Below are 7,856 nucleotides of genomic sequence, written 5' to 3' on the forward strand. Positions count from 1 at the left end.
CTGGAATCAAGATTGCCAGGAGAAATATCAATAATCTGAGATATGCAGATGACACCTGCTTTATTGCAGAAAGCAAAGTAGAAACAAAGAGCCTCTTGACAAAAGTGAAAGAGGAGCATGAAAACGTTGGCTTAAAGCTCAACATTCAGAAAACTAAGATCATGGCATCCGGTCCCATCACTTCATGGCAAGTAGACGGGGAAATAATGGAAACAGTGAGAGACTTTATTTTTCTGGGCTCCAAAATCACTGCAGATGGTGAGTTCAGCCATGAAATTAAAAGACACTGGATCCCTGGAAGAAAACATATGACCAACCTAGACAGCATATTAAAAAGCAGAGACATTACTGTGCTAACAAAGGTCCGTCTAGTCAAGGTTATGGTTTTTCCAGTGGTCATATATGGATGTGAGAGTTGGACTGTGAAGAAAGCTGAGCACCGAAGAATTGATGCTTTTGAACTGTGGTGTTGGAGAAGACTCTTGAGAGTCCCTTGGACTGCAAGGAGATCCAACTGAAAGGTTGTTGCCGAACGAAAAGACACTGGGATTCTTGGCCTCCGGAGGAGAAGAATTCAATCCGGGGCCAGAGATGAGGCTTGATCGCTCAGAGCTTTTGTGTAATAAAGTTTTACTAAAGTATAAAGGAGATAGAGAAAGTTTCTGACATAGGCATCAGAAGGGGGCAGAAAGAGTGCCCCCCTGTTAGTCTTTAGCTGGATGTTATATAGTCACTAGCAGTCTGTTAATGAAAGAAAGGAATGTCTTAAAACTCAGAATGGCACCAGGCCCCATAAGATGCATCTTGGGATAATCTTGGCACCAGATGATTCATCCTAGTCCATAAAACGATTGACTTGAATCTTATAGAAGGGCAGATTACCATACAAATAGTCTCGCTTACATAGATTAGGGGAACAATATCTGAGTATAACATACTGGTTTGTCAAGTCGATTCTGAGCCATTAGGTGGAACCAACTTGAAGACAGAGTCTGGGGTAAGTGCATAGTACGTTAACGTAGCTTAAGACAAACATTTCCATAAGAAAAATGCATTGGTTAACTCAAGGTTTGAGAATAGTTAACTTCAGGTGAAACCAGGTGTCATTTTGGCAACACAGTATTTTAAGAGAAACCTCTTTTTAAATTTGTACAGAGAAGGGGAAAAATATCGCTAGTTTGTTTCCTCCTGCCGCTTAAGAGAGAGATAAAACAATGTCTGACACTTGCAGCCTATTTCCTCCATTTGGAGACCCCGGGCCTTCCTGTCTGTTACCCTCTCACAACCAGTCCATCCTAAAGGAAATCAGTCCTGAATATTCATTGGAAAGACTGATGTTGAAGCTGAAACTCCAATCCTTTGGCCACCTGATGCAAAGAACTGACTCATTTGAAAAGACCCTGATGCTGGGAAAGACTGAAGGCAGGAGGAGAAGGGGATGACAGAGGATGAGATGGTTGGATGGCATCATTGACTCAATGGACATGAGTTTGAGTAAACTCTGGGAGTTGGTGATGGACAGGGAGGCCTGGCGTGCTGCAGTCCATGGGGTCGCAAAGAGATGGACACGACTGAGTGACTGAACTGAACTGAACTGAACTGAACTGAGTTAAAGCTTTGGTTTTGCAATAGTCATGTATGGATGTGAGAGTTGGAACATAAAGAAAGCTGACTGCTGAAGAATTGAGAGTCCCTTTAACTTCATGCAAGGAGATCCAACCAGTCCATCCTAGAGGAAATCAGTACTGAATATTCATTGGGAGGACTGATGCTGAGACTGATGGTCCAATACTTTGGCCACCTGATGTGAAGAACTGACTCATTAGAAAAGACCCTTACGGTGGGAAACAATGAAGGCAGGAGGAGAAGAGGATGGCAGAATGTGAGATGATTGGATTGCATCATCATTGCATCCACGACTCGATGGACACGAGTTTGTGGAACTCTGGGAGTTGGTGATGGACAGAGGAGCTTGGAATGCTGTAGTCATGGGGTCTCAAAGAGTCGGACAGGACTGAGAGACTGAACTGAATGTGTGTGTTCGCTGCTTACTTGTATCCAACTTTTTGGAAAACCATGGACTGTAGCCCTTTAGATTCCTCTGTCCATGGGATTCTCCAGGTAAGAATGCTGGAGTGGGTAGCTTTTCCCTTCTCCAGGGGATCTTCCCAACCCAAGGATCAAACCTGGGTCTCCCACATTGCATGCAGATTCTTCAGTACCTGAGCCACCAGAGAAGCCCTTGCCTGGGCAGGCAGGGGTGCAAGCCAGGCTAGTGTGGCCACAATGCCAGGGTGTCCTAGTTCCCACAGGCTGGAGAGGACTCAGACGTCAGTGTTTCCCTAAAACTGCCCATCACGTTGTAAAGAAAAGAAAGCCTTCCTCTGTGCAGAGTGTTCTCTACAACTCTATGCAGACTGTTCCTACATGAAATTCCTCTCCACAAATTCACCTTTTCTCAATGTCTCAGGATCCTGTCGTTCACTGCTGTTTAATTGCTCAGACATGTCTGACTGTTTTGCAACCCCATGGACTGCAGCCTGCCAGACTCCTGTCCATGGAATTCTCCAGGCAAGAATACTGGAGTGAGTTGCCACTTTCTTCTCCAGGGGACCTTCTGGACCCAGGGGTAGAACCCATGTCTCCAGCTTGGCAGGCAAATTCTCTACCACTGAGCCACCTGGGGAAGTCTCAGGACCCTGACTTAACTCTAAAGATGGACAGCTCTTCACTCAATTCCATCATCGCAGAAGCACTCAGCCAGCTTCACTAATCTCTCTCTCCACATATGCTCTCCATCCAGTTTAAGCCTGACTCACAACTTTATTTTTCACAACTCCTTTCACTCCCCCGAATATTTAGCAACACTTTAAAATATGGCATGCAGGTTGTTCAAGGTGGTGGAGTAGGAGGACATGGAGCTCACCTCTCACCCCAAACACATGGAAAATACTTCTACACATGAAAAGATGGTCACAAACCTTCAGGGAAATACAAATCAAAACCACAGTGAGATATCACCTCACATTTGTCAGAATGGTTATCATCAAAGAGTATACAAATTATAAATGTTGGTGAGGGTGTAGAGAAAAGGGAACCTTCGACACTGTTGGCAGGAATGTAAATTGGTGCAGCCATGGTGGAAAGCCATATGGAGGCTTCTCAAAAAAGTAAACTAGAACTACCATATGATCCAGTAAGTCCACTCCTGGGTATATAAACAGAAAGCAAACAAACAAACATCAATTTGAAAAGATATACGCATCCAGATGTTCACAGCAAGATTATTTACAACTGCCAACATATGGAAATAACCAAAGCATCCATCAACAGATGAATGAATAAAGATGTTCTATATATACACAAAAATATGCCAGCAAATTTGGAAAACTCAGCAGTGGCCACAGGACTGGAAAAGGTCACTTTTCATTCCAATCCCAAAGAAAGGCAATGCCAAAGAATGCTCAAACTACCGCACAATTGCACTCATCTCACACGCTAGTAAAGTCATGCTCAAAATTCTCCAAGCCAGGCTTCAGCAATATGCGAACCGTGAACTTCCTGATGTTCAAGCTGGTTTTAGAAAAGGCAGAGGAACCAGAGATCAAATTGCCAACATCTGCTGGATCATGGAAAAAGCAAGAGAGTTCCAGAAAGGCATCTATTTCTGCTTTATTGACTATGCCAAAGCCTTTGACTATGTGGATCACAATAAACTGTGGGAAATTCTGAAAGAGATGGGAATATCACACCACCTGACCTGCCTCTTGAGAAACCTATATGCAGGTCAGGAAGCAACAGTTAGAACTGGACATGGAACAACAGACTGGTTCCAAATAGGAAAAGGAGTACGTCAAGGTTGTATATTGTCACCCTGCTTATTTAACTTATATGCAGAGTACACCATGAGAAACGCTGGACTGGAAGAAGCACAAGCTGGAATCAAGATTGCCGGGAGAAATATCAATAACCTCAGATGGCAGAAAGCGAAGAGGAACTAAAAAGCCTCTTGATGAAAGTGAAAGTGGAGAGTGAAAAAGTTGGCTTAAAAAGCTCAACATTCAGAAAACTAAGATCATGGCTTCTGGTCCCATCACTTCATGGCAAATAGATGGGGAAACAGTGGAAACAGTGTCAGACTTTATTTTTGGGGGCTCCAAAATCACTGTAGATGGTGATTGCAGCCATGAAACTAAAAGACGCTTACTCCTTGGAAGAAAAGTTGTGACCAACCTAGATAGCATATTCAAAAGCAGAGACATTATTTTGCCAACAAAGGTCCATCTAGTCAAGGCTATGGTTTTTCCTGTGGTCATGTATGGATGTAAGAGTTGGACTCTGAAGAAGGCTGAGCGCTGAAGAATTGATGCTTTTGAACTGTGGTGTTGGAGAAGACTCTTGAGAGTCCCTTGGACTGCAAGGAGATCCAACCAGTCCATTCTGAAAGAGATCAGCCCTGGGATTTCTTTGGAAGGAACGATGCTAAAGCTCAAACTCCAGTATTTTGGCCACCTCATGCAAAGAGTTGACTCATTAGAAAAGACTGATGCTGGGAGGGATTGGGGGCAGGAGGAGAAGGGGACGACAGAGAATGAGATGGCTGGATGGCATCACTGACTCGATGGACGTGAGTCTGAGTGAACTCTGGGAGTTGGTGATGGACAGGGAGGCCTGGTGTGCTGCGATTCATGGGGTCGCAAAGAGTCGGACACGACTGAGTGACTGAACTGAACTGAATGCTTAGTGTTGTCAGAACCCTCTCTTCTCACAACAGGTAAAGTGCAAAAGAAAATACAAATGTTAGAAAACAAAGTGCCTCATTACATAAGAATAAAATACCCTCATCTTTGCATAAAATGTTCCCTTGGAATCTTTAATTTTCTTGAAGAGATCTTTAGTCTTTCCCATTCTATTGTTTTCCTCTATTTCTTTGCATTGATCACTGAGGAAGACTTTCTTATCTCTCCTTGCTATTCTTTGGAACTCTGTATTCAAATGGGTATATCTTTCCTTTTCTTCTTTGCTTTTCACTTCCCTTCTTTTCACAGCTATTTGTAAGGCCTCCTCAGACAGCCATTTTGCTTTTCTGCATTTCTTTTTCTTGGGGATGGTGTTGATTCATGTCTCCTGTACAGTGTCACAAACCTCCATCCATAGTTCATCAGGTACTCTGTCTATCAGATCTAGTCCCTTAAATCTATTTCTCACTTCCACTGTATAGTCATAAGGGATTTGATTTAGGTCATACCTGAATGGTCTAGTGGTTTTCTCCACTTTCCTCAATTTCAGTCTGAATCTGGCAATAAGGAGTTCATGATCTGAGCCATAGTCCACTCCCAGTCTTGTTTTTGCTGACTGTACAGAGCTTCTCCATCTTTGGCTGCAAAGAATATAATCAGTCTGATTTCGGTGTTGACCATCTGGTGATGTCCATGTGTAGAGTCTTCTCTTGTGTTGTTGGAAGAGGGTGTTTGTTATGATCAGTGCATTTTCTTGGCAAAACTCTATTAGCTTTTGCCCTGCTTCATTCTGTACTCCAAGGCCTGTTACTCCAGGTGTTTCTTGACTTCCTACTTTTGCATTCCAGTCCCCTATAATGAAAAGGACATCTTTTTTAGGTGTTAGTTCTAGAAGGTCTTGTAGGTCTTCATAGAACTGTTCAACTTCAGCTTCTTCTGAGTTACTGGTCGGGGCATAGACTTGGACTACCATGGTATTGAATGGTTTTCCTTGGAAACGAATAGAGATCATTCTGTCGTTTTTGAGATTGCATCCAAGTACTGCATTTCAGACTCTTTCGTTGACAATGATGGCTATTCCATTTCTTCTAAGGGATTCCTGCCCACAGTAGTAGACATAATGGTCGTCGGAGTTAAATTCATCCATTCCAGTCCATCTTAGTTCACTGATTCCTAGAATGTCGATGTTCACTCTTGTCATCCTCCGTTTGACCACATCCAATTTGCTTTGATTCATGGACCTAACATTCCAGGTTCCTATGCAATATTGCTCTTTACAGCATCAAACCTTGCTTCTATCACCAGTCAGATAATCACAATGGTGTGATCACTCACCTAGAGCCAGACGTCCTGGAATGTGAAGTCAAGTGGGCCTTAGGAAGCATCACTACAAACAAAGCTAGTGGAGATGATGGAGTTCCAGTTGAGCTATTTCAAATTCTGAAAGATGATGCTGTGAAAGTACTGCACTCAATATGTCAGCAAATTTGGAAAACTCAGCAGTGGCCACAGGACTGGAAAAGATCAGTTTTCATTCCAATCCCAAAGAAAGGTAGTGCCAAAGAATACTCAAACTACCGCACAATTGCACTCATCTCACACGCTAGTAAAGTGATGCTTGAAATTCTCCAAGCCAGGCTTCAGTGAACTGTGAACTTCCAGATGTTCAAGCTGGTTTTAGAAAAGGCAGAAGGACCAGAGATCAAATTGCCGACATCTGCTGGATCATTGAAAAAGCAAGAGTTCCAGAAAAACAGCTATTTCTCCTTTATTGACTATGCCAAAGCCTTTGACTATGTGGATCACAACAAACTGTGGAAAATTCTGAAAGAGATGGGAATATCACACCACCTGACCTGCCTCTTGAGAAATCTATATGCAAGTCAGGAAGCAACAGTTAGAACTGAACATGGACCAACAGACTGGTTCCAAATAGGAAAAAGAGTACGTCAAGGGTGTACATTGTCACCCTGCTTATTTAACTTATATGCAGAGTACATCATGAGAAACACTGGGATGGAAGAAGCACAAGCTTGGAATCAAAATTGCTGGGAGAAATATCAGTAACTTCAGATATGCAGATGACACCACCCTTATGGCAGAAAGTGAAGAGGAACTAAAGAGCCTCTTGCTGAAAGTGAAAGAGGAAAAAGTTGGCTTAAAAAGCTCAACATTCAGAAAACGAAGATCATGGCATCTGGTCCCATCACTTCATGGCAAATAGATGGGGAAACAGTGGAAACAGTGGCTGACTTTATTTTGGGGGGCTCCAAAATCACTGCAGATGGTGATTGCAGCCATGAAATTAAAAGACGCTTACTCCTTGGAAGGAAAGTTATGACCTACCTAGACAGCATATTAAAAAGCAGAGACATTACTTTGTCAACAAAGGTCCATCTAGTCAAGGCCATGGTTTTTCCAGTGGTCATAAATGGATGTGAGAGTTGGACTATAAAGAAAGCTGAGCACTGAAGAATTGATGCTTCTGAACTGTGGTGTTGGAGAAGACTCTTGAGAGTCCCTTGGACTGCAAGGAGATCCAACCAGTCCATCCTAAAGGACATCAGTCCTGGCTGTTCATTGAAAGGACTGATGTTGAAGCTGAAACTCCAATACTTTGGCCACCTGATGCAAAGAGCTGACTCATTTGAAAAGACTCTGATGCTGGGAAAGATTGAGGGCAGGAGGAGAAGGGGACGACAGAGCATGAGATTGTTGGATGGCATCACCGACTCAATGGACATGGGTGTGGGTGGACTCCGGGAGTTAGTGATGGACAAGGAGGCCTGACGTGGGGTCGAAAAGAGTCGGACATGACTAGGCGACTGAACTGAACTGAAAATACCCTAAATGACATATCGACCAAAGGAAAATGTAAAAGTTTTGGGAAAGCCTGCAATATGTTTTTCTTTTGAATGAGGAGACTTTAGAGTCACAATGTAAGAAAGCTGGCCATGGGGCTAAAGGCAAAGTTACTGAGTTTATAATCCATTTTCAGGCTTTACAATAATCATAAAAGATCTTAGCACCTTTAAGACATACCTTTTGAGGTTTGGCAAAGAGTACTAGTGGCACTTAGGCAATTTCTGTGTAAAAGAAAAGTCAGTTTCTCTTTCT

This window comes from Bos javanicus, chromosome 15 (genome assembly GCF_032452875.1).
Source record: "Bos javanicus breed banteng chromosome 15, ARS-OSU_banteng_1.0, whole genome shotgun sequence".
NCBI lineage: Eukaryota > Metazoa > Chordata > Mammalia > Artiodactyla > Bovidae > Bos > Bos javanicus.